At 33.6% G+C, this 26213-nt stretch overlaps 1 protein-coding gene across 2 annotated transcripts in view; it reads right to left on the bottom strand.

Moving 5' to 3' along the window:
* The window catches only part of LOC142980614 (uncharacterized), a 317796-nt gene that overhangs the window by 50985 nt on the left and 240598 nt on the right, over positions 1-26213 (bottom strand). The window contains exon 5 of one of the 2 annotated variants that reach the window (XM_076126090.1): positions 14958-14994. The exons of the other annotated variant lie outside the window; for it this stretch is intronic. The gene's annotated coding sequence lies outside the window, so the exon portion shown is untranslated. The remainder of the gene's footprint in view (positions 1-14957; positions 14995-26213) is intronic. 2 annotated transcript variants of the gene reach the window in all.

Raw genomic sequence — 26213 nt, 5'->3', positions numbered from 1 at the left:
GAAATTTCATTATGGAGAACTTTTTGTTAAGAAATACTTGTGTTGCGGTATTGAGCATGCTTCTGGTATGGGGTTTTAACAAACATAGAGATTATTGATTGAAATTGTAACATAAACCACTAAACTAATTTTGTTTGTTTGAGTGGTAGAAATCTTGGTAGATTTAAAATACTATGACGACTTTTAATACTTATTTAAAGTTTACGAAAGAAAACATATTTGACTTGACTTTGATTGAGATGATAAAAGCTACTTTTGAGGATCAAATTAACATAATTGGCGTGAAGGAGTCGGGTAAATATACACGTCGTAGTTCAAGAATTTAGTAATGAGCTTTTTATGGAGGTTTCGCGACTAGCGGAAGAATATTCACTGATATCTACAACCGTCCGCTGGCTGCAAGTGTGGGTCAGTGACCCATATCTGATTCTTAAAGCTTCTTTGTATTCCATATACCATAGCCAGTTGAGCTCACCGGTCGGTAAACGATCTGTGGGTTAAGCTAACCTTGCCGCGGTCATACCATATAATAATATGGGTGACCGCATAGTGGTATTTGAACTGGGCGTCTCCGTGCTTCGGAGGGCACGTAAAAAGTCGGTCGCGGATTCTATCTACTACGATAACAGTCGTTAAGCCACGTCAAAGGCCTTCGGGCGGCTTGAACAACTTTCACACTAGGTTGACCACTAACCAAACGATGAAGAAGAATGAAAAAGAAGTATTACACTTTAACTATTCATTGTTATCCATATAAATCATACACTCTAAACCTTTCTAAAAAGTTGTCCGACATCCATGTTAGAAACAAACCCATGCTCTCTACTAAAATATTTGCGATAAAACTGTGTCAGCTTTTATTACACGAGTTCTTGACTTTCTATTTTACTTTGCACGTGTAATGTATGTAGAGGTCAACTTGCAGTGACCTCAAGGCAATAATATGATTTAGTATTTCTAGCTCGATTCTCTGCCACTATCAACTACCGACAACCGGCTAGCTATCGAAAAATTTTATATGACAATTGGTCCAGTGCCTCTAGCGGGCGTCGTAAAAACTATTTTGGCAGGACATTTTAAATGTCAAACTCTCGATACCCGATGGTTCCTATTGTAGAGAATCGTGCTACTAATTCTACATTTTAGGGCTCATTAGCTCAAGTAAACAATAAAAATTCCCGTGCTAAAAGTTGTACTAGGTACTTAAAACCAAGTACCATTTCATACATTTTGTACAAACGTAATCCCAGAATAAATTCATAATATAACAAAAGAAAATGAACCCATAAAAAATATGTTTATCACAAACACTTCGAAGCAATCAAGAAACGGACAATTTACAAAAGAAAATAACCAAAGTTGCCGCATTATTTGAGCCCACGCACCAAAATTAAGTCCCTAAAAGTATAAATGTCGAAAAATAACCGAAAAAAACGGACAAAAAGGATCGAAATTAACACGAAAACTTTACAATACCCTTTTTTGTAGCTTTTTTACCTGTTTTCAAGGTTAAATGAGTTGTGGCTTTTCTTTTGCCCCCAGGAGTAAAGGAACAATGTAATTGTGTACGGTTTTTTTTTGGATTTTTTGCTTGTGCTACATGGCTGAGGTAAATGAGCTATTTTGGTGCTAAAAATCGGAGGTTGGATCGCAGTTTCTTTCGTGCTTTAGTTAGACAAACACTTTATTTATACGTTAAACGGTTCTCCGTAGCGTTTTCGCATTTATATCTAGTATTTTTCGTCAATTTTTAATAGGCGGGTTGAATAGATAAAATAGATTAACTTACTTTAAGATGGTTAGAAGAGTCTATTTAAGTTTTTAATCATTAATATTAAGTTTAATTTTCATTTTAGTAACGACTTTTGTATTCACGTTATTTAAGGCGCTCATAGCCAGTTGTGCTCACCGGCCGGTAAACGATCTGTGAGTTAAGCAACCGTTGGCGCAGTCATCCCATAGATGGGTGACCGCATAGTGGTATTTGAGCTGGGCGTCTTCGTGGTTCGGAGGGCACGTAAAAAGTCGGTCCCGGTTGTTGTCAATTAAGATAAAAGTTGTCAAAGGCCTCTCGGGCGGCTTGCACAACTTTGACAGTAGGTTGACCACTAACCATACGATACATAGATAGATAGACTTAATTTAATGAAAATTTATAATCAAAAACTGACTCCTAGTCCTTCAAAGTTACCATCAGGTACCACCATCTTTCCTAATACAGTCACCAACAAACTTTTTATGAAAATCGCGATATTATTCCAAAACAAAAGTTTTGAGGTCACCTTAATGTTAAAGCATAATGAATTACTGTGCGGAAGTCAAACTCGGCTCGTTATGCCGGCTTCTCATTACACCACGTGTTTGGAGTATAACCACAGTCATTAGTATGAAAGTCTTGTACGTTTGACGTAAGAAATGTAGGAAACTATTATAATGTGAGGTTTTTGAAGTGAAATTGTGGTAATTATTTTAGTTCTTAAGGTTAGTTAATAAGGTGGTTGAAGATTGGCAAGGTAACCAGCGTTTGATACGTATAGATTATATATGATTTGATTTTGATGAGTTCACGACTGAAGTTCAGCTATAATAGACATAGCTAAGGCGCAAGAGATGTTTAGTACCGGTCTATTTACTGAATTTGGTAGTTTTAAGGAGGATAATGGCCAACTCAAGATTTTTTAAACCATCTTCAAAAACTACAGATGTTAGTTTTATTGGAAGATTTTAATTTGAGGAACACATGTAACCAAGTCAAGGTTTTAAAATATTTAAAATTATTTCAGGTTTACTCAAAAGTAATTAATATTTAAATTAATTAGCTTTATTAGCTTCACAAAATCAATATCTCCCACCTAAATTATACCCCATAACCTGTATCAAACTTTACCGAACAAAACTTAAATTCGAAGTCAAAATGGAGAAATTTTCCTAATAAACTTTCTCTTAACAAAAATGCTGAGAATCACGAAACAAAATTTATGGGCTACTTTAGCTCGCAATAATCAACTTTGTTAGCCTTATTAATAAAGTTTTACATTGGTGTATTATGTCGTAGGGAAATCAGGAAACTGGATTTTTTTATAAAAGATACACAAAAAAACATGCGTATTTGTATCGAATACAAAAAATATGGCACAAATATAAAAAATACAAAGACACAAACACCTTAATTCGTTAAATTTAGTGTGATCAATTTTACTGATAATAAATATGCATGACTATACTTTGCAAAATTGGTTGTCAGTCCGAAAGAAAAAAAAGAATAATAATAATTTTATTTAAAAAACACAAGTCTGAAAAGTATCTCACCTTGTAATCGTGTCAATACAAAATTTGTACGCAAGGTTAGTAAACAGAATTTAGAATTAAGATCAACAGTAGTCAATCATACAACAGTCAAAACAGCATATACTTAATCGAAGAGTGTCTTCTGTTCTGTAAACCAAATACTGATATCCGAAAATTTGTGTTTACGCAACAAGTTTCACATAAACTTGTTCATATCTCAGCACAGGAATTCAGAACTTACGCAAATAACCTAAGTTTCGTAATATCATTTAGCATTTTAATCAAAACCCCAATTTCGTCCTAATCCTACGACACATAAATTACGATGTGATCGAGAAGATTGTACAAGGAATGTTCGTCTCTATGTACAGTCGGGAGCAAAAATATGGACACACTGATATATTTTCCCCTTAAATTAAGTGTAACTAGTAAAATTGCTACTGATTGATAGCTTTAAAAATTGTGACAATCACTTTATTTACTGTCAAACAACAGCTGCAATTAGTATTTATTTTAGTTGATAAACTGAAGCTGGATCTTGAAAAAAAAGTGCGCCTTGGCTTTGTTTTATTTTAAACGCAACATTTTATTCGAATTGGTTCATCGGTGAAGCAGTTTAGTATCAGAAACAAACAGAAAGACATGGGTATTTATAATATTTAAAGATTTTCAAACAAAAATTCACGCTTTGTCCGGATTAAAGTAGGCAGGGACTAAACAGCACCACTTGTTACTTAACTATACAGTCAATTGTTTTATTTGTGACACAAAATACAGTGTTCAGATATTTATGCTCATGTCTGTACTAGTAATATTCTCAATGTTGTTCAAGTATCAAGATTGTTCGGTAACTAACTCAAGTTTAGTTGTTCTAATATCTTAGTTTTAGTACTATCGTCCTAAGTTAATATTAATGTGATGTTAGCTGTTGAATATTTATGTACATCGGTCAAGTGTCCTTATTAGTCGGTCATCGGTCAAGTTCTTGAGTACAATAATAATAATGACCTAGCCAATATCTCGGCGGTCAGTTTCATTGAAACCAGCTGACGGTGCAGGACTTTGTTTATAATGGCCAAGTGTGTGCACAATACACAAGTACACTCTCTATTCCTTTACTCTCATAGCCCGGTGGGACGGAAAACGACACGACCAGTAAAAGATCAGGCGCAGGACCGACTATTTTAAACTCTCGCGAATTTTTTTATACGTTATAAGGTACGTATTAAACTATTATGTTTAATAGGTAGCTTTTGTAAGCTGTTGTCATGGCAACTATCTACGTCAACACTAATTTGCCATTACAGTAGCGCAATTCTCTACAGTCGGTACTGTCGAGTACCGAGAATTTAACATTTAAAATGTACTGCCAAAATAGTTCTTACGGAGCCCGGTAGAGGCGCCAAACAGATTTACGTGTAAAATGTCTCGTTAGCTAGTATTCGTCAATAGTAGTAGACAGTCGATCGAATTTATAACAAGTTTGCCATAAAAACAACAACACTACTAAAATCGACAACTAGTTACTAATTATATTTACTAAATGCTTCAAGTTCTCAAGGCAATAGGTAAAGGTCAAACAACGCCACTTGTTATGATCCATACAAACTTCATTCGCTTCATCCACACTCATGCAAATAGTCATACAAACCAGTTGAACTAGATTTCGTTTTTAATTTAGGACATGAACCAGCCTTTATGAGTCCTGAACCAGGATATGAATTGGAACACGCTGCAAAGATTATGTCGCTTTAGTGCTGAAAAACTTCATAACACAGTTTAATAAAACCGCCATGCATAATAGAATACTTTCTATGCTTTACACAAACAAGGATACAACACATCATGCTAGTTTTTCCCTAGAGGAAAATGCTAGGAGTCTCTTTTTAAACTCTGTAATAGGCGATGATGCTCGCTTTAGGTTGCGACTACATCCGACAACTTAAAAGAGCCTTGGTATGCAAGATTTATTTAGATTATATTTGACAGTTCTGAGTATTTACAAACAGGCCACCGTCACTGATGTTCTAAATTTTGAGTTTTGAAAACCTTCGCCTATCACGAACCTGGCATACACGACTCTATTAAGTACATCATTTAACTTATAGTTTTATCCTATTTTTACGTATTCGGTTAATGGAACTAGGCGTGCCCTCTCCATAAGCTTGGAGGTTGGCAGATACTAAAGAATGCCAATTTCTGCGATCCGTAAAATCTGCACATTGCATACGATCAATATTGTAAACGGCGAATCCTGTTTACTTTTTTAAGTATTACATGAATCCATAATTCCCGACAAAACCTCATAAAACATTTCTTAACTTATAAAAAAAACCAAGACCCGCTTACATGTTCATTATGTATGTGAGTTTACAGATAAAATACATTTATTTGATAGCCACTATGAAGTCCATTGCTGCTTTGTTACAACGTATTTATCACCACCATTTAAGAAAAGAAACAATGTACACAATATTAACCAAATTGTTGTCAACTAAGATACACAATATGCCCTGATCTACATGCTTTCATATTAATCGGCAATACAAAGTAACAAAAGCAAAAACTACAAACTGTAACATTAAAAAGAACTAAAAGGTAACTAAGAATAAACTCAACAGTGATCAAAGGGACCGCGAGCAATTCAACTTCAACATTTCCTTTGTTTAAAAAACTTCCACTAAAATTCCTATAAAACAATTTTCCAGTAAGTGACCGGCAAAAGTCCAATAGTTTTCTAACAACCTTGATGAACACAATCGAGTGAAACGTACAACCGTGGAATGGGACTTTTATTTTATTGTCGCGGCACAAAGTTTATTATAGCTGTTATTGGACATGATATAGAAATGTTAGACGAGTGTCTTTTGTCCGACAATGTAGTTGAGAACCTTGTAATGTACGATCTATCTAGACTATAATTGATATTTCGGTGTATAATGTAAATAAAGTAGTCATATCCAGGCTGCGGTTACAGGACGTTCTAAATTATCAATTTTGTTTGCCTTCACCACTCGCGCATCTTGCACAGGAGACTCTTTATTAAGTTGTTAGACAACAATTTGTTGCTTTAACTAAATGTTTTTCTTGCAATCAAATCTCAGGGACTAGTTGACAACCCTTGAAAATCGGCACTTACTCAAACACACGTATGTGCGCGTTTATTTTTCTTGCACAGGGATATAAAATATTACAACTATTTTAATTACCCTTTCATAGCTAACAATGATGAGCAACATTTGTCGTTAAAAATAAATAGCTTCGGTTTTATTAGTTTTGTAAATTATCGTTGACGTCAAATACATTTGCTCTTAGCCCTATACTTATAACCTATTTTTTCTTTGATAAGTAACGAAGCAATCTCAAATCGACTACTTATTATATCAACCTCAATACAGTTGCTAGAATAATAAAATACTTATGCAAATACACTGTCGGTTTTTTAAATTCATTCAATTTTCATACAACCTTGTTTCGAACGTATTCGCTCGTTAAATATTTTACGATGCCAATATTGATTTTATTTTTAATGCTTACCTTCACACTTGATGTCGGGTTTACATAATACTACCGTATTTCGGTTCATTGAACTTTGGTCTTGAACTTGACAGGCGTATTCTTTCATTATGTTATGTATTGAGGCGCCCAAAGCCAGTGGCGCTCACCGGTCGGTAAACGATCTGTGGGTTAAGCAACCCTTGGCGCGGCCATTCCACAGATGAATGACCACATAGTGATATTTGAGCTGAGCGTCTCCGTGCTTCAGAGGGCACGTAAAAATGTCGGTTCCAGCTGTTGTCGATAAAGATAACAGTGGTTAAGCCATGGCAAAAGCCTTTTGGGCGGCTTGAAGAACTTTTACACTAGGTTGACCACTAACCATACGACAGACAGACATAACACTACCGTATTTCAGTTTAATGAACTTTGATCTTGAACTTGACACGCGTATTCTTTCATCATAATTATTATGTTGTGAGACTATTTTCCTTCAGAATATTATTGCTTGACAGGTCAAACGAATAACACGTGTTATATATTTTTCCGTATTTTCAGGGTTTCATGCACAAGGTCACGCTTCTTCCCTCATGGAGGTTGGACATCCAAAGACCGCCATTCTTTTGCGTCATTCGTATTTACCATAATTACTGACGTTATTTTCTATGTTTCTCAATAAATCAAAGAGATCTGTTTAAAAGTTGTGACTAGAATTGAGATAAAAGTTACTCAATTTTTTTCTCCTGTATTCAGGGGGATAACAAATCCGGAATCTTTCACACTGGCCACGTGTTAAGAACTTCTGTTTCTGTCCTCTAGTCCATCTTAACGTCCTACTGTCAAGCATTTCCCAATTTCAATTTACCAAATGTATTTTTAGAAATAAAAAAATGTTGTTAAAACTTACCTTGAAGTGAACAACACAATTGGCTATAGATACTTATTTTCGATAGAAACTTTAAAACACTCAACAAGTTTACAAATTGTATCAACGCTCTCACGTGACACGGGTTGTGTTACCGTGATGTCGGGAGAAACCGAGGACTTAAGTTGACAACCGTTAAGTGCCGTCTAAGACTTTAAGTTCATATTATAGTAGGTACTTTGTTACTATGTCGACTTGGAAATTTTCAACACTTGGTACGATGTATTCATTTTGATATTTAAAAGTAGCTGGCTCACATCTTCATTCTCGTCGTTGACAGAATGCAGTACCATTTTTTAGATCTACGATATTCAACTTTCTTGTTGATAAGTTTCATCAAAATCTGCTCAGTTGTTTCAGCTATGACAGTGTATAAACTAGAGACTTTCCGTTCAGCTGTGAAGCCGTAAAAATGTTAGAGACAAATAAACAAACAGTACCGCAAGTCCCGAGAGTTTGATGTGTATGTATGTGTATGTACTTCAAAAATTGTTCCTATATCACCCGCTAGAGGCGTTGATCAGATGTTCATACAAAATAATTCGATAGCTCGCTGATTGTTGAGAGTCGATAGTAGTAGAGAATCGCGGTGAAAAATTGTGCATTAAAATTACCAAAACAAATAACTAGAACTAAAAAAAATGTCATTAGTTGATTTACAAAGTAAGCAGACGAAAGCAAGAATAGAAACAATTACCCGTATATGCTCAATTGAGCTCAAGTCTCGTGTCTGCCACAAACAAAGCCAGACGCAAATGTAATGAACATTTTGTAATTATAACCAACATTAAAATATTAACGTTTCTCCATTTCATTCTAATACTCTTTGTATGTATTAAGTTCCTAAGAAGCCTTAATTCTCATAAGATAATTACGTCCGTACAAAAGTAATTATGTAATGTAATTAATCATTATTTTACTTAATTTTCAGTTTGACATGCTCAAATTATGTGTCAGTTCAGGACATTAGTAAAAAATATAATATCTTATTAAAGTAATAGTTATTAGTGCTTACCCTCAATTTTTACTAATTAATATTTATTTCGTTAATTGAGATGCTGTCCGCACGTTAGCGGACGCGAATAATTTGAATAAAAGGAGTACCTACAATAGCACGATTCTCTACAGTCGGTACTGTTGAGTATCGGAAGTTTGACATTTCAAATGTACTGCCAAAATAGTCCCTACGGCGCCCGCTAGAAGCGCTGATCGATTTTTATACAAAATTTCTCTATGACTAGCCGGTTGTCAGTAGTCGATAGTAGTAGGGAATCGAGCTACAGAGGGGTGATATCCTAATACTATTAGCTACTGACAACCGGCAGATTTCATGAATTTTTGAACTATTTTTGCAACACATATTAAATGTGTGGATGTGAATGAGGCAAGGGGAAGTTGTAAGGATCGTACTTTGGTCTCTACTATTATGTATTTATGTATGTTTAAATATCAAATTCCCGATACTCGATAGTACCAATTGTAAAGAATCACGCTTCAAATAGTTTATAACATAGTTTTTAACTTGAAGAATTTTACAACGCCCTCAAATTCACGGGTACTAGCTAGTGTTTAATAAAAATGTCAAAGTACTTCAAACGGAAAACATAATTGCGTTTGTTTAAACTCATATTATCATGTAGGTTTATAAAAGGCTTTCAGCATAAATCGTGTGGGTGTTTCGTAAGCGATGTAATGAACATTTTAACACCCGTTCACAAAAAAAACGGTCAAGTGCGAGTCGGACTCGCGCACAAAGGGAGGTACCATTATCAATAACAGAAAATTAATATTGGGCTAAAAAATACAAAAAATCACGTTTTGATGTATCGAAACGCCCATTATTTTTATTTTATTATAAGTATTTGTTGCAATAACGGCAACGGAAATATTATTTATATAAATTCAGTTTCCTAGCTATCACGATTTATAAGGTACAGCCTAGTGACAGACGGACAGACGGACGGACAGACAACGGAGGCTTAGTAATAGGGTTCCGATTTTGCGTTATATTTACTGAACCCTAAAAAAAACTCACGTTCCATCGTAAAACCTATATTAATAATACAGGGAATTAATTAAAACCTTTGCTAATCAAAATGTTAAAAGGTATCCATAATTATTTCGTTGAAAGTCCGTTTTCAAAATGGCGTCCGCACCTTCCTGAAGTATTATTTCAAATGCTTATGGTAATGGAAATCGGCTCATTAATTTTAATTACGTAAATATAAGGAGTTCTACTTACTCTTGGAGTTTTGCCCTCAAATATTCAAGGGATATAAATGTTAGAATTGTCATTATCCCTTTTAGTTGTGGTGTATAATATAAGGCAGATGGTATTTGCAAAATGTGTTTTCTGCCTTGTACTACAAGGATAGAGCTAAGCGTAGTATCTGGCCCTTTTCTTGGAAAATATTAATTTCCTTAGTTTTAATTTTTTTAATTGTAGTCCTATGTTTATAAGGAAATAACTTTAAGGAAAACCTTTTTTTAAATATTGTTTGGTTTTTTTTTGAAGGAGTATGCATGAGTGTAATAAAACATTTTTTTATTGTAGCCGTATTTTTGGTATCGTGAAAAGTTTTACCAAAACCATTATTGCTATGAAGAATTCGAATGAAAAACATAAAACCAGTTTTCTAGGAATCGAGTCCGATATGATTTTAGTGTAAGTTTATAAAATATTATGGTTTCCCTTAAACCTGTATCAAGTTATTGGAGTTTTCAGTAAAATTATTTTGTTTATTATTTCGTTATACCCGCATGTTATACCCGAAGGTGAGAAGACAGAGATGTATTATTATAATTCATCCAAGTTTCACCATTAACAATGTTAGTCCCATATAATAAGGAATGATCTTATTGCCATTTAACTATTTCATAACAATTATATTTTTATCCTTTTATGCAAAATTAAATTTTGCTTCATACAGCTTAATCAGATCAATTAGCTTGAACACACAGAGTCCGCATGAGTACAAAAAATATTGTGACGTCATTATAAAACATGGTGGTTATGCGAAAGTAATTGAATAGCAACAGAAGAGGTAATGTTAACATAATAGAAATATATCAGCTTAAAAACCATAATTATATCACTTTTTTTAGGGTTTACCCCTTTTTTTTAGAAAAGGCAACTCACGCACTTACGGTTGCTCTTGTGTCGCGGGGACTTTTACAACCATACAAACAACGGACACAAAGTACAACCAGACCCGAAACAATTATTTGTGGATCGCATAAATAATTGTCCCGTGTGGGAATCGAACCCAAGACCTCCCGACGCAATGGTAGCGGCGTGGTGATAAACCACTGCGGAGGCAGTCAAAAAAAGCATATTTTTTATTGCAGGTTCTGTAATAAATGAAATTGATATAAGGTACTCAGGTTCAACGATTACTTATTACTTTCATTGCACTATAGAGCTATGATTGTGTCAAATGACCAATATAGTGTATGTTTAGGCTAGGTAATGTCTAAACCGCTGTTTTATAAAATAAACTTAACTTACACTACCCCACTTACTTTTGATTCATTTACATAAAATTAACACAAAATAATTACCGTATTATGAATCAAAATAAAAACAACATATTGCGTGCGAACCAAAACCCCTTAAAAAGCAAAGCAATCACTTAAACAACTGTATCAAACATGTCATCAACAAACCACACACAACAACAAAACAAAAACGGCTACAAAAAGCTATCGATCGCTTAACCTATATATAAACCTCCATAATTGCTCTACCGACGAAAAAACGCATTTATTTACAAGCAAACTGCCTGTTCGCCCTATAGCCGCAGCTAACGATAATAGTAGCCTAAATAGGCTACAATATGCTTACTCATCGGCTATTAACGTCTATCAGCGGGAGGACTACTAATGAATTGTAGTTTATTGAGTGCGGGAGTTTGTTCTTTATCTAGTTTTCGTGTCTAATGTAGTGGTTGAAGAGCTCCGTTAGTACTGGGGGTACGTTCGATTATCGTACGAAATAAGTATTAGGCACGGTTTTTTCATTTTGTTCTTGTCTGTATGTTTGTAACAATCCCTGCGACGAGATACTTTTTAAAGAGTCGTTTTATGTTCTTATGATTTTGATATTTTCAACAATTTATAACAATAACAATATACAACTAAATATTAATAAAACACGTCAAAATAATTTCGTGATTTAACTTAACTGACGACGATAATCAACCTTGTACTAAAGATTGCTTTCGAATTTTATTGGAACGATCACAATAAATTATAAAGTTTAATAAAATAGTGCGACAAATCTGAAGTCAACACATTAAGCTAGTTCTTACAGTTATCACTTTCCTTTGGTAGATAGCTAAATAGATAAATAGCCTTAAATACTCCATCAAAAAGTCATTAAAATTCTCACAGAAAACTATATTTATAAATATTAAATACAATATTTTGGACAAAGATAGGCAGACTGATTTATCGCAATCGCTCATCGCAAGCACATTAGTGTTTATGTGAAAAGGATTTTATTTATAGCCAAAGTCGATGCCCTTATAAAATAAATATCGGTTTTTATGAGCCATCCCCTAATAAACTACCCCATATCTCAACATAAGAAATCTGGAATATTTTTATATGGCTACTGATTTCAATATAAAATGTATGGAAGTCCTTTACGTTACTTTTAGACGATCGTAAATCACTTCATAGCTTCGTGTACTTAATACTTTTTTGTAGTTTTCTGTCTCGTTCTTAAGTTGATTTAATATTGGAATATATTTAAATAAATATGTATTTATGTTTGCTACAAAATATATATTCAGAAAATGTTTATAACATGGAAAATTTCTTGATCTATTATCAAGGTCAAAGATGTTGTGGACTAATATTCTGGTTAGTTGTAACTGCAGCTCGATTATCTACAGTCAGTACAGTTGAGTATCGAGAGTTTGACATTTAAAATGTACTACCAAAATAGTTCTTACAACGTCCGTTAGAGGTGCTCATCTATACTAATATTATAAAGCTGGAGAGTTTGTTTGTTTGTCTGAACGCGCTAATCTCAGGAACTACTGGTCCGATTTGAAAAATTCTTTCAGTGTTAGATAGACCATTTATCGTGGAAGGCTATAAGCTATATATCATCACGCTACGACCAGTAGGGGCAGAGTACCAGTAGAAAATGTTACAAAAACGTGGAAAAATTTCGCCCATTCGCTCTAATGTGACGCAAGCGAAGTTGCGTGGGTCAGCTATCATAGATAGCTAGCTGGTTGTCGATAGTTGATAGTGGTGAAGAATCGCTGTACTGATTACGTTTTTCAACTTCGGGTCGCCATAGAAAAAGGTTAAAGAGAAATTGAAAAATACACCCTGATCGACTTAGTACTCATACAGAAGACCTTATGTTTGATACATTGTGGCCATAAGTATGTAATGTAATATATTGCGGAGTCACTCATGTGTTATGTGTAAATTCTCAGTAGCAATAAAGTTTCGTTGCGACCAATTAAAAGCAATTGACCTGGCTTTTTATTTCATGGAACTGAAATAGCGAAGCCAATCCATTCACAGAAAATATGCGTCATTCTAGGTATATTTTATTTTCGCGTTTGTGCAGTCAATTAAAAAAAGGCAACGATCAAAAAAATATATATTTTTGTGTCAACTAGGAAATGTACAACCAAACCTGAAACAACTATTTGAGCAACAAAAATATTGTCACGTATGGGAATTGAACCAACGACTTTTTAGCTTAGTGGTTTCGACCGCATGAACAGCAGCAACTATTACTGTAATAAAATAATACCTAGTTTCTATTTTCCATTACAAATTAGTTTTAGTTAACGACAAAATTGTTCGACATAATTTATTTGGAGCTCGCAACCAATTTTCATTTCGTTATCCCAGTAATTTCACCCCGCCATTTGTACGAAAAGTTAGATAATTTACTTTCAAATAACATATTGCGAAACAAATTCACAAACAGATGTCTGCGACAACAGAAAATGGACGCAAAAAAAACTTTGAACGAAACCTTTGTTTCAAAAGATCTTTCCTTCGAATTTGTTCTACAATTGAATTTAACTACACATCTTAGGCGGAACACACACGCGATGCGATTGCGGGACGTGTGCGGGTCAGAGCGAGAGTAGGGCGGATTTTGCTCTTTGATTCTTAGTTGTATGAACGACAAAAACACAAAGCTTTGTTTCTTGTCTTTCTCATCCGAGCTAGTAGTTAATTTGACGATCGTAGGTGTCCAGAAGTAACATACATTAAAAATTGAATTTGATTTTATAAACTATGATAAGAACAACATTTAAAACTGTTATGAGTCGGGAATTCATGTCGATACATTAGTCATAGTACCCGATGTGCCATATCACAATTAAATGGCCGACTTCTTTTAACATTACTGCTTATTGCAAACGCTGTATTAATACCAGAAGGTTTACGCCCACCTCTTCCTTATGTTATACTAGCTGACCCGCGCAACTTCGCTTACGTCCCATAAGAGGGAATTGCTAGTTGCTACTCCGCTCCTTATGCCCGTAGCGAGATGTTACATAGCCCTCCTGGGTAAATTGACTATCTAACACTGAAATAATTTTTCAAATCGGACTTGTAGTTCCTGAGATTAGCTCGTTCAAACAAACAAATAAACAAACAAACTCTTCAGCTTTATACTATTAGTATAGATGTAAAGACAACAAACAGCACGGTTCAAGAGTTGAAAATCTCTCGGCCCGCACCCGCGTTTAGTGTGTTGCGCTTTAACTACACATCTTACATTCCAAAGGCAATGTCTGCAAGCGTTTCCCAAATGTTAATAAACTTCTTTCGAATATTCCCCCTGTTTTACCCTCTTTGGGTAATGTAGGAGTAAAACGGGAAGTGGTAGAACCTTTGCACATTACGTGTTCCAATAAAAGGTAGCACGGTGCGGTTCTCAAAGTATGCGCTTCAAAATATTATATTATGTTAATTTAAAGATAACACAAACACAGCAGTCACAACACACAAGTCTGGTTATTTAATTGAATAAGTAACAGAGAAAATTACAACTATTTACTAAATTCAATATGGTTCAGTATTTGAAAGTTTCCCACAAATAAGCTACCTCTTCACCAATTTTATACCAAATCGGTTCAGCCGTTCTTGAGTTACAAATAGTAATAGTAGTAACTAACACGACTTTATTTTATGTGTCTCTCCCAGGAACTATTTTCTAATGCTTTCTATAGACATAAAATAGTTAAAGTTAACTTACATTGAAAGAGTTTTCAAAAGATTGTTCCAACAATTACCTGGAAATACATTTTTAAAGTGTCAATTTAATTTCAGTTAATAAATTCACAGTATTTAAAGAGCTTAAACATATTTGTAACGTAGCCCAAAAGTCATTGACTGCGACATAAATTATTTCCACATATTTGTCGACGAAAATATGACGAGTTCATATTAATAATAAATGATTATACCATTGATGTATTAAATGAACACATACATTTTAAGTATTTATGTGTTCTTCAATAAAATATTATGATGTATTGTTCAACTTAAAAGGTATTAAATTAAGTAATGTTTTTGACATTTAGTGGAAACGATTGCCGATAGATGAGTCTATGAGATTCTAAATCCAACATTGTTATTCAGTGCTTCTTAGGACACTATTCGAAAGGTTGGTAAAGTTACGTATAATAGAATAAAAATGTAAATAAATTGATAACTCGTTGTGTATAAAACGAAAGTTATAGGTAGCCCCAAACCTTGTGATTCGCTAAATTTGTGATCAGCAGTCGCAAACTGTGTTATTAGAGGGCTGCTCTAATACTTTCACCACTTTAACAAATTCCGTATGTAAACCTGAACAACGCCATAGTAACTATTTTTGAAGTACATTTAATTTTAAATATCAAACTCTCGTTATCGGTATATCGATAGTACCATTCAAATAATAGCGCTAAAGTAGTCGAATACTTCGTTATCCGCAGTCACTCATTAGTCACAGAAAGCTTATTTATATGAATAATTCAGGTTGATCAGCAAAGTTAACTAAAAAATTTACAATCATCGGTTACTTTACAACCAAGGACTCAAACAGTTATTTATTTAAAATTAAATATTTATAATTTACAGACCGTTCCCGGTTTATATTTATTTGCAGTTGACATACTTAATTCGTTCTCTACGAAATATCAAAACTATAAAACGGATATAAAACAAGTATTTTATGTCACTGCTTCCAGTATTGGAAATGAAGTTTTAATAATTCATACAATATTTCGGACGTATAGTAACAGGCATAAATAAAAGGACGCTTACAATTTCAAACGAGTATTTATGACCAGCAAACTTTGAAATATCTGCAGATTTTTTAATTGTTAACCAAGTAAAAATTCTGCTGATATTACAACTAACTATAATGTTTATTAGTTACTCTATCAGCTTAGCCTTTTTTCCAAACTATGTTGAAGTCGGCTTCCAGTCTTACCGGATGCAGCTGAATACCAGTGTTTTACATAGAGCGTCTGCCTATCTGATCTCAACAACTCATTTACCTGGGATACAACGCGATACTCTTCGGTAAGAATGTCTATTAGTTACTAAATACATTTATTGATTATCCCACTGCTGGGCTTGGGTCTTCTACTGAAGTCTAGTAAGTGAAGTAGTGAAGTCTAGTCAAGTGTGGTTTGGGATTATACATGTCCTCCCAGAAATGTGTTATGGAACATGTATCACTAAACAACCTCTAGGACTAACATTCAAAGCCCTAAATCGTTCATAATCTTTGGCCAAACCTAATATACAAGAATCTTTTCATGTAAATACCTATTTCTTTCTGATTTTAGACCTTAAGGCTTGTATCTCAACTTATTTACTAAGGGATGAAAGGGGATAAAACCGTCGCCAAGATAAATTTATAGCATAGTGCTCTCTTTATACGTTGTGGCGTATTAAAGAAAAGTTTAGCTTTGAAGAAAATCTTAACAATACAAAAGTTATTTTCTTAAATCTTTACTGAAACTGTTCTTGTTTGTTAAAGTATTTTGTCAAAAACTATTATTATAACAAAATAGTTGGTAAGGATAATGACTTGCTCTCACTGTTCGTTAAAAGATTTGATTGATGGGTGTTCAGCTCTGCTTAACAGACACTCTCAGCACAAATAAAGCAGTATTAATACTTTAAGTTATTTTGCTTTTAGTGACAATACCTACAAAGACACTAATGTTAAACTAGTGGTTTTCTAAGCAATTCCAAAGGTGGACATATCGATGGTAAAGATACAAGATGTACATAACAAAAAATATATTATCACTTATCCTATTAATTACGAAATGCGATCTCTTTGTACCTCTAAAAAAATGTATTTGTTGTATTTAGATATTAGTTACCCTTAAATTCAAAAACACCCCCCAAAATCTTTGAGAACATCTGCCCACGAACCTCCTTCGATATAGCTAGTGAATTCCCGGTTTTATTCGAAAGGCCGAGTGGAGGCCGAATTTTTATCACTCCCTATTTTATACGCACCACTCAAAACATTATTTATATGGGCCATAACTTGATTTATTTATGAGTTTCATGTAATGATTAATGATGTGTGAAATGCATGAACGATCTCAAACATTGCTAATTTTGAATGGAGCGTCGTAAATTTCGGATGGGTCAGGATTTAATTTTGTATTAATATTTTGTATTATTTCTTCTTTGAAACTGCACTTTTGGCGCAATATGGTTTCACTTTAACGTCCGTGCTATTAGGTCGGGGAAAAAGTCTTTTCGCATTATAGTATGTATGAACTTGTAATAAAATCTCTTTGGCTTCAAGAATCACAAATGAGTACACGGTTTATTAGGTTTAATTCAGTGAGCTCGAGATGTACCCAAATATCGAGCGTTTTTGTGTAGAGAAAAGATTTTATTACAAATTCAATACTATAAAGCGAAAAGACTTTTTCCCCGACCTAATACGTGTAGAGGCCTCTTACTTATAACAAACATGACATATGTAATAGGTGAGAACAAGTATCTGTTCTGTGTCGGGATGAAACTTTGTTTATCAGAATCTAATTGTGTCAATTTTAAAACATAATGTATTGAACCGGTCAAAGTGTAGTTAGTTTGATAAAGTTTTTCTCATATCGAGAAAAACCTATGACTAACGGTAATTGTTATTTCCTCAAATATGATTCTCTATGACGTCAAAAACTTCATAGAAATAGTTATTCTAGAGCTAATTAAAGAATTATATGCGAACTTTCAAATTAATTAAAATTTTAAGTGGTTGCTCACATGAGGAAACGTTGAAGCCGGAATAAATTTGTATTCCTTTGGGATCTTGAATCATGAGCATTAGTAATTTTAATTATAAAAGCGAATAAGTATGACGTAACGAAAGTGGGTGAAGCGAAAAAATTTCTTGAAATCGTTGTAGAGAGAATTTTGTACAATTCCTTACTCCTTTGCCACGCTTCTTGTGTGCTTTGATGCTTTATTTCTACGAAACGACATATTTTAGTAGTTTGTAAGTTTATATAAATAAAACTAGTCATTAAAAAAGAAGCTTAAAAGATTTATTTACGTCAGAGTTTTATTTTAATAAAGAAATTGTAAAAATTAAAAAAAAAACTCCTTTTTTAGTTTTTTTTTTTAATTAAAATTTAACTCTGACGTTTTTTTGTGTTGTTATAAACCAATCCTAGGAACTATCGTAACATGCCATCCTATTTATCAATCGATGATGAGCAAATTGTATATAAGAATCTAAAATAAATTTTCTTCTCCATTTCTAGACACCTTGCAAGACTGACAGACGCTTATTATACTATCCAACAAACAGAAAACAAAACAAAGAAATAATTACACCAAGACAGAAGCTACTTTATCCCAGATCTTAAGAATTGCAACAGAAAATGTACATCAAATTACAAATGACAAAAGGCAAGGAAACCATTTTGAAGCAAGAAACAAAATTATTTGAATAAAGAGCATCACTAACTACGAGTTTTCAAAGGACTGGAGTTTATTAACAGTGAAAGATGGTAAGCAAATTGGTTTAAATGTCGCCCGCTTTCAGCTTGTAGAATACCGGTCGCGAGTCCACTTGCTTTAAGAGTTGAAATACGGGGTTGAAAGTGGGAAGTGTAGTGACTCTCCGATGTATCTACATAACTAGTTACTGATAGTCATACTTTAGTTCACATTTAGTGCCAGATTGCTAGTATATTTATTTATTATTACCTCTTTCTTTTATTTTTACTTTTGTAATTATATATATATAAAAACGTCTTAAGGCTAATGGCGTGTAACGTAATTTTCAATTATTAAAGTTTTATTTTTAATCATTGCAATAGCCGTTTCAACCTTTCCGTATCCAATAAGACATGGTATTTATTACATCCAGTTACCATGCGCAGTAATAATAAAATATTACAGAAAAGAAATTCTCGTCCCCGTCTCAATTAAAACCCCGTATATTCCAAAACAACAGTACGGCAAGGAAGCAAGAAATTCAAATTATGTCGATAGTTGAAATAGTCGGTGAAATGACGATAGTTAGCCGACACTTTGATCAAGAATCTGTAAATAGATTGAAGTAACAACTCGATCGAGTAAAGATAGATCGAGAAACTTTGTCCTGAATACAGAGAGGAAATGAGTTCAGTCACTTTGTTGTTTTAGTAGGATTCTTTTGTAAGAGTAAATGGAATATATACCGGTATTTTATTGATGTTATTCATAGGTTAACTCTTTAGTAGTAATTTGTGTTTTATGAAAGATTTACTTTGATTTTTTCACCCGTTTAAGGATTTTATTTTTGGTAGGATTGAAGGAACTAAGCAGACATGTTATATACTAATATGATTATAATAAACACTGATAGAGCACAGACACGATTTCGATGAAATTTTGTATGGGGTATATTTGAAAGCTCAGAGTCAAAACAAAGTCTATTTCTTAGCAAAGCCTTACAGATCAGGTTTACAGTTTAGTCTTTCTTGTATATCAAAAATCTGAGAAGTCATTGACCTGTAAAGCAACAGCAAGAATTCACAAGGTTTCAAACTATTAAATTCTAAGAAGATATTTCAAAGAAACCCCCAAAACATAAGAAAGGGATAAGTAGCCACAAGTATTGTATTCATTTGAACAATTCCTAGAAATATTTATGTTATTAGTAGCTAAGGCCCGCGAGCTTGCCTGCGTGGGTTTTGAATCACGCTGAAAATACACATTCGATTTGAAATTCTATACGCTATTTGAACCCCAAGGGTTGATTTTTGAATTCACGTTTTTCTTCATGAATATTTAATTTCATCGCTCAACCGCCTTTAGGTATAATCGATATTAGATAGTATAATTTATCAAATCTTTACCATTGCCGTGTAGTTCTAGAAATGTAACTTATATTTAATTAAAGTGTAAAAGTAATTAAACAAACTACTATGACTTTAAACAAATCATTAAGACAAAGACTTTTATATTAAGACTTTGAGATATGTATTTTCATAGCGACAGTACAAAGCAAAATTTGCTTGTCACAAACATACAAACAAACAAACACAGAAATAACCTTCTCATACTTAAATATTAGTGTGGATAATAGAACTTAAGTACCGAGACGGTTTTTTCTCGACCTCTCGAGAGGATACGTAAAATCTTTCAAGATGTTTTAACGAAATTATTACTCAACCGGGTTCTTGGAACACTCGTATATTTATTTTTATTAGACTTAAGTAAATAATACATGTTTAGGTTTTATGTACGATGAATATTTTATTTCGATAGTCTGGTTGAAAGAAATAGGATCTTCGGTTACTATATGAAAATAGTATGATCATGGTTTCTTTATTTATCATTTCATACTACTATCTAAAAAATATATGTGTTTGAAAGATTGCCAAAATATTCGATTGTCTACCGAAGACCGTGTGGTCTTACATATTTCTTTACATACGGTTAGGTAGAAAATCGTCGAATTTTATTAAGGTTTTTGAGACACTATATTCTTACACCTTTGATACGATTTCCTGAACTCGGTGTTATCGAATAGCGAGCGTATATGACAACTAAAATTACTTGAAAAAAAAAAAATACAATAAATAACTCTTTGTGCAAATATCCAACTGTGATAAGTGACTGATACAAAAGACTAGCTTCATGGGAATGCGACATTTTCCCGGGGTAAAAAGTAGCCTTTCTCGGGTATCAAAATATCTCCATACCAAATTTCATGCAAATTGGTTCCGTAGTTTAGGCGTGATTGAGTAACAGACAGACAGACAGAGTTACTACATTTATAATATTAGTATGGAATTTTCTATACATGCATACCATAGCAAATCCTCCCTTCTGCAATGCATGCAAAAATATATTTTATAAGAACTCCATCAAAATAATAATATGGTTGGAGAGCCATTACTTTGGGCGGCTGATTGAATTCAGTCGATATTCATTCTTGCGTAATGCAGAGCAGTGCGGATCATTTTCAATCAACACGTTCACTGGGTACGTTGTGGTGGCCATGGGAGACGATGATGTGGGACATGTCTTGTAAAAATTGAAAAATAAGACAATCAATCAAGTTTTTCTTCAGGACTGGAAAACGTACCATAGAATTATCTTGATACTCTGACCCGCGCAACTTCGCTTGCGTCACATAAGAGAATTATAATTTTCCCCGTTTTTGTAACATTTTTCACTGGTACTCTGCTCCTATTGGTCGTAGCGTGATGATATATAGCCTATAGCCTTCCTCGATGAATGGGCAAATAAATGGGCCTCGATAAAATCTAACACTGAAAGAATTTTTCAAATCGGACCAGTAGTTCCCGAGATTAGCGCGTTCAAACAAACAAACAAACAAACTCTTCAGCTTTATAATATTAGTATCGATTTTGAAGAAAACTCTTAACAAATGGAAATTGCATTTGTTGCGGTGACCAGTGGGTTTGATTCTGATTGGTAGAACTTTTGTTAAAATAAAACATACAATCAATAACGACTTTGATTATCAGGCTAGGAACCATAGAATTCTCTTGATGTTTGGAAGAAAATTTAAAATTACTTTTGTTGCGATCAGGTTCGATTTCTGAGACAGGAAAAGTGCCATAGAGTTTGAATCTCTCTTAGATTTTAATATTGCATACATGACAGCCTACTCTATCCAGTAAAGCAGAGATGACCTGTGTCCCTGAACTTGGACTAAAAATTGCATAAAGGCTATCTTTACCTAACCTAAGGCAACAGGCCTTAAGACGAATTTTCTATAACCACAAATTCAGCTATTTTCTCTTTAAAATAAGACAAATAAATAATTTTCCCGTGGCTATATTACATTCAAAAACACGTTGAAGTCAATACAAACAAAATAAGTATTACATCAGTATTTTTCCTGTCAATATTGAATGATATAATATCTTTATATCCTGTCTAATATTATAAATGGGGATTTGGGGTTATATTGTGTGTTCCGCTTACACATTGTAATGGATTAATAATAAAATTAGGAAGGAATTCGTGAAAAGGATTTTTTTATGTTTATTTTCACTGGCCGTTTGGTTCGTTGTTTGTAATAAAAACCCTTATTAATTTGTTTATTGTATCGTGTTTCTATGTTGTATTCTAATTTCCTATATTTTTCATTATTTAGGTACATTTTTTACCTGTGACTGACTCATTACGGGCCTCGAGCCCACCACGCTGGCCACGTGCGGGTTAGGGACTTTGGTACATTTGATTTAAATAAATACTGGAAGTTATTTCAAGAGAAAAAAACTTATTTTCTAAGACATTTATGTTTCTATCATTAGTTAAAAAACAATAAGAGCGAAAGACAAAACCAAGATACCCTCTTTCTCATTAAAATGTTTGCTTCATCAATTCTTCAAGAACCGTTTTCATGGTTACCTTACGACGTATGTATATGAACCATGTCAGTTGATATTGACAAGCGGATCCCGATGGATCTCAATAAACCACTCCGTTCCTCATACTTCCGTACGTATAATAGTTATTGTTTATTTTGTAAGGATGACCTGTTTTATTATGGGATATGTCAAGTAGTCATAATGGTGTATTGACTGACTGCATGGCTGAACTTGAGTACAAAAGGTTTTAGTGATGAATCTGTATTTGCTACGTATAGAGGTAGTTTAAGGAGGTCTAGGGTTCCTAACTAAAGCAACACATCAATGGATTATTAAATTTATGTTTGTGTTCGAAGTAATTGTCACTTGTTCTGGCAATGAAGGACACCATTGTGGTTCACACAACAGGCACTTTACCAACGTGGTGGACTCAAGGCTTTATCTCTCCCTTATGTCAAGAGAACTCGTAATAGTTATTGTTTATTTTGTTAGGATGACCTGTTTTATTATAGGATATGTCAAGTAGTCATAATGGTGTATTGACTGACTGCATGACTGAACTTGAGTGCGAAGGGATTGTACTAATGAATCCAATTTTGATATAATAATATGTATATTGTGAGGAACTAAAGAAGCTCTTTTAGAACCTTTATACCCATTTTCCTACATACATAGCTAATACTATAATTTTTTGTATTTATTATTTCTCAACGCCTGATTATTGTACGAGTTGTATTTTATGAAACAAATCATTTTACATTCTCGAGAAATTAACCCTACAAAAAAAAATTACAAATTAGAAAAAACTCTGATGCTTATTTCGCTATGCAATGATAACAATATCACAATTAAACATTACACACGAATTCAATCATACAATTATGAAAAACAAAACCCTTTGTTTTCTTCTATTCTACTACAAGTTACATTGCCCATTTACTTAAAACTGTACTTAAAGTCTTAACTTTGCACATCACACTACACAGTTTTATACCTATTTTAGACCACCTCCGAAGAGATGGCATGCCCACTGATCTGTAAAACAATTAGGCATTTGGCCACGTACAATGCAGCTAATTCCGCACGTACTGAATACCGCACGTGATTCAATGCAAGATGCTTTAACATAGATGTAGACTTACATGTTGCATTCACTGGGGAGGAAACGATCTGCTGATCTCTTACTGACTGGTAAGTGACTTTCGATGACGTCATTGATTGCCGGTGGTTTGATAATGCTTTGTAAATAATACTGTGTGCTTAAATAAATCTTACTCAGACGTAAGATTTATTTAGAACAAAAGACTTAAGAATTTTTTACTTAGTATTGAAAGGAGGATGTAGTCAGACTTATGTCAGTTTAGCGGCAGTTTGCATAACTTTGCCATAAAGTTAACTGTTGTCTACGAAAGAAAAACTGCTTGAAGATTTCCATTTAAAAAAAAATAACAATAGGTATTAAGTATCGATTCCCTTTGAACAAAATGTTAACGCATAAGTTAAACATAACTTCGATATGATCTTTAAAAAACTCTAGCTATTTTGTGGAATAAAATAGAATTGATAACACTATAAAAATATTTTCTTGGAAAACAATTTCAATCGCTTAGCTTTTTAACCCAATTAAGAATTCAATAACAAAAAATACTATCAAAATCCCTATATTAGTGAAACAATTAACTGTAACATCACGTACAGAGTGCAACTCGTGGTCACGTACTGTACGTGTCTCGGTACAAGGTGATACACGGTACTGAAATATATAAGTGTCTGTTCAAACGTGTAGATTACACGTAGACTTTGTTTTAGAAAAACTTACGAATAAGAAGATATGAAGTTATGAAAGCCTCATAAAGTGTTTTGTTTCTGTCACTCCTTAGCGGAATGAAAAAGAGAAAATATATTATGTAGCTTTTTAACTAAAATAGGTTTATAGTGTGTTTATAAATAAGAGGGTTAATGTATGTGCCTTGTGTACTCTAAGAACAAGATTTTAAGACGAAGGCTAAAAGTTTATTTTTAGACCAGTATACGGATTACATATCTCAGTTGACAACCAGTGTACGTCGAATTGATGGACACTGTTCCGTACATTGCTGCTTTGACGTAACGTTTTAATCAATAAAATCGAAGAAACAAATAATGCACAGCTAGTGGCCCTACAAATAGTTGCTGTAAAAAAAGAGAAGTTGAAACATAAACAATCAAATCCAAAAGTTTTTGCTCACCTCTATTAGAGTAACCATAATTCCTATATAAAAATACGCAAGAGTGATACTACTAACCAAAACAACAGCATTACTACAGTACGCAGATACCCAGTTCACACATTCTCAAAACAGTTTTACAGCACATTTTGTCGTTCAACGACTATTCGATACACACTTAGACAATTGCGTACAGAAACTCTTGTACTATGTACCTAATGTACGGAGGAGTGCTAGTTTAGATCTAATGTTTGCGTAGAAATTGTATTAGCTTGGAATATACTTGCTGGGGTGTTGTGGTGTAGTGTGTAGCTACTAGGTATGCTTGTGTGTGTTCATAAAACTATAACAAACTGGAACTAAGGTCCAATCGATATGGCTGAAATATAAAACCTGATTTTACTGCTGCTTATATCTGCAAAATTTCATTAAAATCAGTTTAGTGGTTTGTCTACAAGAGTGTGCAGACATACCGTCCATAGTAATATAGATAACATTTTTTATTATTAAGATGTTGTTGAGTCTGAATTGGAATTTTATGTAAATAGCTTATATTCAATTCACCTCAATTAGTTTAACCTTATAATTACATAATAAGTAATTTCCGTAATTACAGTCCCTCCCTCAATTACAAACATATTAAAAAAATCGCCCTAGTGACAGCAATGGTTAAGTCACGTCATACCTTCAGGCGGCGAGGAACCAGCATCAAAGATTTTTAAACCATGTTTAAAAGATCAGCATCTCAAGAGTTTATAAGACATCTCTTTATAAAGGCCCTCATATCCCGAGGGTCACTGAATAAACAAGACCAATAAAATTATTTCAATCAAACAACATTCACGTAACCATTAACTTTTCCGGGAAATCAAAAGCATTTTATTCTTAGAAAGGACCATCAAACAAATCAGTTTATGGAAAAAAACAGAAAATCTGTGTCTTGATTTTCTGTCGAGAGTAGAAAACTGATACAAATGAGGGGAGAGGGGAGAAAATTACTAGCTTACAAGGGTAAATGTATCGGAAAAGTATTCAGTGTGACCCCGGCAATAGTACACGGAACGTACGAACAAACATGTGTGTATTTGCCCTTTGTAATAGAGATGGGGCCATGAAAACTTGGCAACCATTTTATTTTTTATTATTTGTCTTACATGTTTTATATTCGTAATGTGTTTTGATAGTATTAAATTCCTAAACTCATTAAGGTGAAAGTAAAAAAAAGCTACTGAAAAGTATACTTCATTTTGAATCAGTAATCTGTTAGCAATGAGCTCTGATGCGTCTGAAAGATATTGTTTTACAGAGGCGAATAAAAAATCTTCCACCTCATATCATACAGAGATATGTAGCAATAATACTATGACGACAAATTTGCATTAATAGACCAAGGTCCATTAGTCTATTAGTAACTAGTCCATTCCTACAAAGAGATCAATT

This window comes from Anticarsia gemmatalis, chromosome 18, assembly GCF_050436995.1.
Source record: "Anticarsia gemmatalis isolate Benzon Research Colony breed Stoneville strain chromosome 18, ilAntGemm2 primary, whole genome shotgun sequence".
Taxonomy (NCBI): Eukaryota; Metazoa; Arthropoda; class Insecta; order Lepidoptera; family Erebidae; genus Anticarsia; species Anticarsia gemmatalis.
This window is presented reverse-complemented; position numbering and strand designations above follow the sequence as displayed.